The sequence below is a fragment of the Pogona vitticeps genome, chromosome 2 (genome assembly GCF_051106095.1).
Source record: "Pogona vitticeps strain Pit_001003342236 chromosome 2, PviZW2.1, whole genome shotgun sequence".
Taxonomy (NCBI): domain Eukaryota; kingdom Metazoa; phylum Chordata; class Lepidosauria; order Squamata; family Agamidae; genus Pogona; species Pogona vitticeps.
The window spans coordinates 269,468,170-269,479,117 of NC_135784.1; positions in this window are offsets into that span (position 1 = coordinate 269,468,170).

Sequence of the window (10,948 nt, forward strand, 5' to 3'; positions counted from 1 at the left end):
TTTGGGGGGGGACTTTGTTGATTGTTGATTGATCTATTGATATAGGCTGGATTAGAAATAGAAACTCTTCTTATATTTCATTCTCACAGTGGAGACTGAGAACTTTCTAATGTTTTCTCCCTGCTCACTGAGATTAGAAAATGTTCTATGTAATTTTTTTTGACTGACTGGCTGGCTGGCTGACTGACTGCTTGCCTGGCATCTCTCCTCACCTACGAAATCATGGGAACTTCTTTTTTTATCCAGTAAACTTGTAGTCTTGCATGAAAACCTGATATTTGGAGGGGAAAAATCCACCTTGGTTGGTATGCTATTGGATCCTCTATAGCAGCTCAGCGAATGACCCTGGTTGCTTCTGCATCTTTGATTCGGAATATGGAAAATCGAGCAGAAGACTGGCCATTGTATTTTGTGGCAGTATCCAGTTAAGAACATAAGGATTATCATGAGTTTCCCCATTTCAGCAGCCCCATTGCATGACCAATTATGACCTTTATGTTTAGCACTAAATAGAAGGCTGTTATGCAAAACACAAAGTCTCTCTCTTTCTCTCTCTCAAAAAAAATCTCACAGTAACTGGCCATAATTGTTTGGACAGGATATACTGATATAAGATTAGAGATGGGGGCTTCGTATTCGTATATGAATATGAAGCCCTGTGGCATAGGTGGCTGGCCTGATTACCTCCCACCCCCAGACCCTGCCAGACCACTTACTACATGGCGCACATGGCCGGTGTCGTCTTTTGTGCCCCAATCACAGCAGTAGCTCAGCTGCCACAACCCCACCTCACTGCTCATCCACCCACTCTGGCAAGGGGGTGGGAAGACAACTCTCCCTGCTCAGCCACAGAGTGGCTGGGTGAGCAGGGAGGCAGGACTTTGGCAGCTGAGCTACTGGCACAAGTGGGGTGCAGAAGATGATGCCGGCCACCCACACCGCATGATAAGTGGTCTGGTGGGGCCTGCATGTGGGAGGTAATCAGCCCAGCCCCCTGTGCCAGGGGGCTTCATATTTGTATGAGAATATGAAGCCCCCATCTCTAGTTGAGATACTTTTTGGGGGAAAGGAAATTTGTGAGTATGCATTGCATTCATAGTTAAAAATGTCTATATAACTAAACAAATAGTGTTGCTCATATTTTTCTGATGCTCAAGAAAAATGATGGGTTGCTGCTATAACAACAACCTTGCCAAGCAGTGGAAGACTAAATTGTGTATTTTATGTTGTGCCAGCAGTTCAATATTTCTTGTCATGTTGTATCAGTGGGGGATGGGGGCAGAACCAGGGAAGTAACCCTTCTGAATCATAAACATGATTTGTCAGGAAGCACAGAGTGGCTAGCTGGAGGTGTCAGTAAAACTATTATCTGTGTTGAAAATGTAATATGAAACATTGCACGTTAATCGGTTCCAGGATTCTACATGTTGTCTGTTGTTGCCAGAGGTCCTGCATCTGATAAACTGATAGAGAAGGTATAATATTTCCCAAAAAATCATAAAATTGTTGTGTTAGTTTGTGAAGGAAGATGTAAAATTAAATCAATGCTTTGGATAAACTCCACTCAAATTAACACAGTTTGAAAGTACTGTAGTGCAAAACAAATAAAAATCTGCTTTCTCTTCCTTTATTTGTTGCATCAGCACCAGATTTAAGAATGCAATGATGGCACTGAGGGCACACAAAGCCTATTCAGAGTAAGTGCAGAATGGACTTGGTAGCACTGTTTTGCCCACTGTGTTGTCCTCATAAAGGGAAAATCGTGTTTGTTACATGTTGATCGTACCACCGTTGCTAGCTAGGTCATCATCTGCAGTGAGAAGGGGAACGCTACTAATATGGCAGTCAATGGAAGACTGTGAAGATGTTCTCCAGCATAGTACAGCTGCAAAGCACTAATCAGCACCTTATAGGCTTTCACACAATTAACATCCCATTTGATATAATTCTGCCCTTTCCCTGTATCACGAAGAGCAGCTCCAGCCACAAAGCTGCATTACGTGGGTAACTTTTAGAGGCACCAGAGACTGAAGAGTTACTTTTTTGGTCTACATCTCCCAGATCTCCATAGCTTGCATTATCTCCAAATAGTGGCTGGACTGTTCTGGGAGTTATAGTCCAACTGCTGAGAGGCAGAGTCTTCTCTCTGTGCATCAAATGGACAATTCACCCATTTCCGCATCTCCTTCGCTCTTTCTCCCTCTCTTTTTCTCAGTTCCTGTGAAGTTGAGACAAAACTTCTGCAGACATTCTAAGCTGGATCGTTTTCAGAAATGATTTTGAATGCTTTAAGATATTAGCGTAATTATCAAAAGCTAATGAGTTTTTAAAGCTTTTTAATATGAAACCATGATTTCAGAACCTCTTTGCTGTCAGAACTATAACTAGGTTAGAGACGCAGTGGCATGATTTATGACCCATTCTCACTAATGACTAGAGACTGAAGATACAGCTCCTCATGAATAAGCACTCTTGCCTGATCATGACAGGGCAGTGAAAGCTCTGAAAATATGCTTATGTGCGCCTGCATAATGGATCAAGGGCTTAATAAAAGGCCACCTTAATAGCATGCATATAATCCACTAGCAATATAACAATGGATAGTTTGCAAGCAGGACTTATAGAACTGGCAGACTATTCTCTGCACTGCAGTTGTCCTGAGGAGGCTTGGTTAACTTGTGTGTGTGTGTGTGTGTGTGTTGTTCTACTGTTTTTCTTAACTCCTTCCTTGTATATCATTCTAGGTAAGGCTGTGGATCTGTGGGCTAAACCGCAGAAGCCTGTGCTGCAGGGTCAGAAGACCAAGCAGTTGTAAGTTCGAATCCACACGACGGAGTGAGCACCCGTTGCTTGTCTCAGCTCCCGCCAACCTAGCGGGTCGAAAGCATGCAAATGCGAGTAGATAAATAGGTACCATCTCGGTGGGAAGGTAAACAGCGTTCCGTGTCTAAATCACACTGGCCATGTGACCACGGAAAGATTGTCTTCGGACAAACGCTGGCTCTATGGCTTGAAGAGCGGGATGAGCGCCGCCCCCTAGAGTCGGACACGACTGGACAAAAAATTGTCAAGGGGAACCTTTACCTTTTAAAATCATAATCAATTTGCTTTGAGCCAATTTGTAGCCTATTTGCTTAGATTTATATAAAAATAGTCTGAAGTGTTTGTATGTATTTGTATGTGCACAAATGGTGAAAAAACATGAAAATAAAAGGTGGCATTGGATGGAGGGGTGAAACTCAATGCCATCTACCTCCAATATGCAGGCCAAACAATCAACATTTCATTCCCTCACTCCTTCTTCCAGGAGCTGTGCAATGTAGACAGCTTAGGCTCTATTTCTAATGCTACTGTCACCTACTCCACCCAAAATCTGTAGTATAGTGCAGACTTCACACCCACAGTGACTTGATCATTTGGATTGAGATCTGCAGCTGCCTTAAAGGAGAGGACAAAATCCTCTATTTTTTTCTCCTTTTTCCTGAAAATGAAAGTGAATAGCAATATTTCTCTACTTTACAAGATGCTGCCCTCACAAAATAGTCACCAATTGCATGGGCAGAGGATTTCTCTCCCAGGGACTCTGTAATTGGAGAGCCTGGGTTTTCACTAGTGTTTGTTAATCTCCTTCTGCATTGGGCTTCCTGAATCTTTTACAGGATTACATTCATTTTTTTCCCAGCCAGTAATTTTTAAATCACTTGTTTTTAACCATTGAAGCGCTGCATTATGGCTTTGAGGAATCCAGCTTCAATTTGACTGCAGCTTCAGGTTACCTTGCTTGGCTTTGGATTGCTTTGGAAATGGATAGCTATCCCTGATTCACTCTAGAATCCACATATATTCTGAACCTGAAGCATATAAAAAGGGTATTGAAAATAAAACAGCCAGAATTATAATGCCATTGTACAAAACAACTGGTAAGGCTGCACCTGGAGTATTGCATACAGTTCTGGTCACTGCATCTCAAAAAAGACATCGTGGAACTGGAAAAGGTGCAGAAGAGAGCGACTAAAATGATTACTGGGTTGGGGCTTCTCCCATATGAGGAAAGGCAACAGCATTTGGGACTCTTTAGAGAAAAAGTACCTGAGATTGGACATAATTGAGACATATAAAATCATTCAGGGGATGGATAAAGTGGATAGAGGGAAGCTCTTTTGCCTCTCACGCAATACCAGAACCAGGGGACATCCATTCAAATTTTGGGTTGGGAGAGTGAGAACAGAAGAAAGAAAATATTTTTTTACCCACCACGTTGTTAGTCTGTGGAACTCCTTGCCACAGGATGTGTGATGGCATCTGGCCTAGATGTCTTTAAAAGGGGATTGGACAGATTTCTGGAGGAAAAGTCCGTCACAGGTTACAAGCCATGATGAGGATATATAATCTCCACGTTTAAAAAGAAGGTACTTCAAAATGCCAGATGTAGGGCAGTGGTATTAGGAGACAGGTATCTAGTTGTCTCGTGGGCTCCCGGAGGAATCTGGTGGGGCCACTGTGAGATACAGGAAGCTGGACTAGATGGGCCCTTGGCCTGATTCAGCACGGCTCTTCTTAAGTTCTTGTGTTCTTATAGAAAACTATTGTACACTGGCATTGCTAGTCAAGGAAAATCCTCAGAAAAAAGACTAGCTTTTTCCAAATATATACTGAGAAAGCATGTACAGTAATATCAAGCTATTTCAGAATGAAGTTGGCAGAAGTGTTGTCCCATTGGGTAGTGGCACTGATAAAACCACTCATTAAATGGCTCATGGACCTTAAAAACCTTATTAAGGTTGGCACAAGTCAGAAGGAACTTGACCGCTCATAACACACACCTCTTCTAATGAAATAACCAGTCACATTTTGTAACTTTTGTAGGCATAAAGCAAATTTCCTTTCCTTTCCTTCCTTTGGTATGGCAATCGTTTGTTTGCCCTGCTCAAAGGTTGTCTAGTATTTTCCCCCTTTGTCTTTACTTTAAAGGAATAAAGAACAATACACTTACAGTCATGAAACTAAAGAGACTACAGCTATGTAAAGACCACAGCTATTTTACAGATTGCCTATATATTGCACGATCCTATTATATGGATGACTGGGAATCAGAGTTTCCAAGTAGCAACTGGAGTGTCATGCACACTAGTTAAATAGAAGATTGCATGCTGAGACTGGCTATTACAGAGCAACTGTGAAATGAAGCAGGAGCTTTCTATTTGATTCCCATTTCTTATTAGTCAAAGCTCATACTGGGGTTCATAAACAAATGCAGATGAGTCACTACAAATTTACATGGAAAATTAGAAACGGAGACATTTTACCATATTAAGGGGGGGGTTCCTAGGATTGACAGAGTGGTAATGTAACCTCACTCTGAGGCCAGGTAGAGTTCCAAAATACAATGCCATCAAATTCCATCTAAAGCCATGATCCCATGAACCCATGTAGAAATTCATTTCTAGTATCACAAATAGTGTTTTGCGAAACAGAGATCCGATTGCCTTTCTCAGATTAGAAATAAACTTGGAAGGGACAAAGTGACAGCATGGAAAGGTGATGGGGTAAAATACTTAGCTAGAAGAAGGATTCAGGTTTCATCTATTGCTCAGCTCTGCTTATAATTGCCTGGCTCTTAACTGCATCATTTTACAGCTATTGCTTTACTTACAAGTGGGATGCGTCTGGTGCAGACAAATCCCAAACCCCTAACCAAATCAGGCACATTGAGACAGAAATGTGAGATGTCTGAGTCAGGCTAAGACTACTTCTAACTGTAGTGAATCAGATTCTTTACACTTCCAAAGATTTGATAACTTGGAAAGGGAGGACTACACACACCCAGACAGCATGTCTCCAAAACACAATACATCCTCCATCCTCCTCTCAATAGAAGGAAAAAGAGCAGACAGGAAAGAGGAGGAAAAGGAGAGGATATTGTTTTGTGACTGATAGCTCATCTTCTATTCACAGTGAATGGATTTATCAGAGTTCTCCAATCACACTGCTTTCAGGAACAGTGAATGAATAATACACTGCAGCACTGATCCAGCATTTGATTCTCTTTGATAATTCTCCATCCCAAGACCAGGAATGTTAAGAAAGATTTCTATGGAGCTTGTGTGTGGGCACAGCTCCAAAAGTGCTGGGTATTTACATCTTTCTGCCTCTGCCCCTTTTGTTCCATATCCATAATTTGCCTTGCACTATGTAGGATTTGGTACCAAATGAAGATTAAGACTTGTGTTTCTTTCTCCTCTAATTAATTGTAACTTCATAGTTCCTGCACTTTCTGGTTTCTGTTTTTGTTTGTTTGTTTGTTTGTTTTATTTCTTATTCAGAAACTCTGGCATCCCCTGGAATTGCAATGTCAGTGATTCAGACATTTCTTCGTTGTATTACTACTATGTCTGGTGTGTTATGTTCAAGGTGTCTGTTTGGATCCGGAAATCCCACAAGATCTTGACTTCTTTATTTTCTGACACAATTTCTCTACTTTATGTTCCCATGGGCTTTTGGAGGTGGGCGAGCTATATTTTTTGCATAGTAACCAGTACACTAACTTTGCCACCCTGTCATGTCTAACTTTGTTCATGCAATCTTTGGACATTCTCAGATGAAGTGTGACACAGTTTCATCTTTTTCTCGCCAGAGTCAACATATGCTGTTAGCATTGTTATTATTGTTAATATTACTACTACTATTACTACTACTACTATTACTTCTACTACTACTACTACTGTCAATGATCAGGAAGATAAAAATACATTATTTAGATAAAATCACATAATATCAGAGACATTGGACAAGACATGTCAGCATGTCTTAACAGTCCTAAACTGTAGCAGCAAACTGGAAATGATGTTTCTGCACAAAACTATCTGTAGCTCTCCTAAGCTATATTTGTCCTTTCCAATTTCACCCAATGTTATTGAGAAATAAAAATATGATCAGCAGTTCCCTTAAAAAAAAATTAAATGAATAGCACAAAACCCTGCATTTCCTACATAATTCTCTCCATGCCTAATTGTCAGAATTTCATCCAACAAACAGAAAAAGCTATTGCTTGATTTTTTTTTAATTGATATTCAGTGGAAGGCAGAAGATCAGTGGAAAGCAATGAAAGCACAATTTAGATTTTTCAGATTAAAATCTGAAGCAGACTTGAGTAAAATCAGGTACTCTTTGAATTGGATCGGGCTGTTCTTGTAATCAATGAATTAAAAATCAAATGGAACATTCCTGTCAGTGCACACTGTGACAACCCCAGACCTACTGGAGGATGCCACACTTTAGTTAAGCTGCCACCAACCATTCCCTATAAGAAGTCACACAGACCAGGAATGGATTTTAACAAACAAAGGAATAAGGTTTATTTAAATAACAAACAGGGAAAATAAAATGATCAAGTAAATAAGATACTGTAACGTGGCTTAGTCTCAATCATACATACAACAGTTTGGTTCACACAGAACACTCTAAAGTAAAGCACAGACCCTGAACCTATCAGTTCTGGCTACCTATAAAGAAACCTGAACCTATCAGGTAGGTACTGACTGACACACAGTTGTACCCTGTCTGACACACAGACTCCCACACCAGCTTCTTCTCTCAGCTCTTCTCCAGCTTCTTCCTCACACGCTCCACATATATATACAGTACAGCCCCTCCTCCTGATGTCCCGCCTTCCACTCCCCATAGGATGGAACTTTCCCTCCAACCCATGACAGACAGGTAACATCAGTGCTGTATGTAACACACACCCCTATTGGTAACTGATCATTTGTTGCCATGTTAATGTCCTTAAAATATGACATAGAAATCTAAAGATTGATTCCCACATCAATTGTTGATGGTATAAAACCAAATTCCATGTAGCAGCCATGGAGAAAAACATTTCTACCCATCTCTCTCAATGGGGACTGTGCTGGGCCAGAATCAGAAGACGGTTGTATCAGGACTCCAAAGTCAAAGTATATGTGTTATATATTACTCTGCTTGACACCAGAGTTAAAGACTAGTCCCATTGAGAAGGTGAAAAATAAATAAAGGCAAGATGATTGCAAGAGACAAGGGTTGTGAGTGCATTGGCTGTATCCCTCTCAAATACTACCTGATTAGAAAGCATGCTTTGTGTTTGTTGAGGTACACCTCAGTGCGTTTCTATGTTTCTTAATTTAGACATCAAAAGACTGCAGACTATGTCCCCATTAAAGGTAAGTGACTACTGCAGGAGAAACAGTAGAGATCCAAGACTTCCTCAGTCATTCACCATACATGCTAAGTTGTGAGGACACTCCTACACGAAGGCTATTGAAGGCCTCATGTAGAGTTTACAAGGCTGGCAAGACTTTACAAGGTTGGCAGATTTCAGTGTTCCAGGACTAGTGTTAAAATTATTGGGGTGCCATAGCTCATCTTTCTGTAGGCTACCAAAACAACCAGCTCAAGCCTTACCCTCCTTTGTCAGGGATTACCTGTCTATCTAGGTCAGTTATGGAAATCATGCGTTTCCCCAAGGCTATTTTTGAAGCACCCAAGGGCCTCTTAAAAGTGTGCTATTGGATTTTGATGGGAAATTATACATGGCACAAGCTAGCAGCACCAAAAAGAATTTAAATATGCATGTTATTCTATTTAAGTAGGCATTTTCTGAAAATAGATATCGCAATGTATATTTTCTCTCAAAACACATGCATATTTAGTCATCTTAAAACTGCTGATAAAGATTTTGCAACAGGCAGAATAGTACAAAATGTGGTGGACAGTTGAATTGAGTACAATATGAAATCATTTCATGTAGGAATTCACAAAGTCTCAATACTTGAAGCATTCCTAACATAATTCTCTTGCAAAAGGGCAAACGAAACGATGCTGCAGTTATTTCCTTATTCATAGTTCCTCATTTCAGTGAAACTTGAAGACCCAATTGCGGCTTATTTTGGGGTTCAGAGAATTGATTCTTTATTCATCATTGTAATCTTTAGTTATCACACATTTATGTGAATTTCCCGAAAATAACTGTATCAATTGGAAGCATTATGTTTTATCTTGAAAAGGAAAATATCCCAGTCACAGTGACATGCAATATAGGTAGTTATAAGTTCACCAAAGGTTTGAGGGCATAGAAACTTTAGGCCCCATTTCAGGTAAATGAGCTGTATTTCAAAATTTTGCCTGAATAAGGAACCAAGAATGGGAATAAGGAAACAACTTCAATTTCAGCATTGAACAAACACAGTCCCATTGACCTCAGACTTCTGCATTCATTCTGCCTCATGCTTTGTTTGTAGCAATGATCTGTAAATTGTTTTTGTCTCATTGCTTACAAAACTGCTCTTCATTTTCCTCCAAATAGGAAAAATGCTGCTGTTCATCATACATATATTCACTCTTCTCAGTTTTTACAGTCAGGCACTTGTTATATTTTTCTTGATATCTTTTGCTACATTTCTTGACATTTGCTTACAAACTCTTGCAGTCTTTTCAGTCCTTCTATTCATTTATTTACATCTGATGATGTTGGCAGACTCCTCAGATATGCATATTTTTTTGTTTTCTTATTTATTTATTTATTTATTGGATTTCTATCCTGCCCACCTAGACCAAAGGTCTACTCTGGGTGGTTTACAAATTTAAAAATGATAAAACCAAAAACATACATTATAGGTCCAGGATGGTGAAGTATATTAAGATATGGCAGGAAGGAAAGCCTGCCCAAATAGCCAGGTTTTAAGTTTATTCCTGAAAACACCCAGAGAGGGAGGCAGGTGGATCTCATTGGCAAGTTGTTCCAAAGGCGAGGGGCCACTGCTGAGAAGGCCCTGTTCCTCATTCTTTGCTTCTGGACCTCCCTTGGCGTTAGGCCCCTCAGCTGCACAGCCTAGGTGGAACGAGTGACTCTGGCAGATATCAAGGTCCTGAAATGTTTAGGGCTTTGTATGTAATTGTAAGAACTTTGAAGTCAACGTGGAAATGAATGGGCAGCCTATGCAAAACGGCCAGCGTGAGGGAAATATGTTGGTATCTTTTCACCTCTGTAAGAAGTCTGGCTGCTGCATTTTGTACCATCTGAAGTTTCTGCATCAGTCTCAAAGGCAGCTCCACATAGAGCACATTTTACAGTAATCTAATTCTGAGAAAAATGGCTCATGGGCCAAAGTGGTGGGTGCCCCTACAATCCTGCTTTCATTTGATTTGTATGTCCCATGCTGTCTGGATATCTCAGTGGTTTAGGTACTTGGCTGTGGATACAATCAATCATACCACACTTTCCCCCATATCATTTGCATCCATTGTGTGACTGAGTGCATGAGTAGTAGTGTGAATATACCTGAATCTCCCTCTGTTACTTCCTTTTCTTTCACTCTCCTTTGCTGAAGCCTTCTCTAGCATCAAACATTAGGCTCAGAATCATGATGGATATGTTCACCAAGGGCACAGCCAAATGCCGCATCCATGCAGCTCCTGCTATATCTGGCTTGCCCTTGTGCAAGCTGCAGATCACCCCTGTTGAGTTCAATGGAGCTTATATTCATGCAGGATGGTACTCTACCATCCTGTGTGAGCCCCAGAAAAGTCCCTTGTGTGCACTACAAAGCATGACATATGCAAGACAGGGCAAGAGCCTTCTGCTGTAAAAACTTCACCATTTGCCATATCACAAATAAAAATGGGGAACCACAAGGTTAAGTGCTTGGACTCTTATACTAGCTTCTGCAGGATAGGAATGCCAAAAATACCCACAAAATGCACAAGCCCTTGCTAGATTATCAAAGCAAGCCTGTTTTAATACCACCAACCCTCTTAATACAAAAGAAACAAATAGCCGGAAAAAAGTGTTTTATTAAAGATGGAGAAAAATAAAAAACAACAAAATTCAAAACAATTTCAGACTGCTCTGAACAGTCAAAAGGTGTGTGGAGCAATATAAGCAATCAAAGCATTGAGGTAAGAACAATTCCAG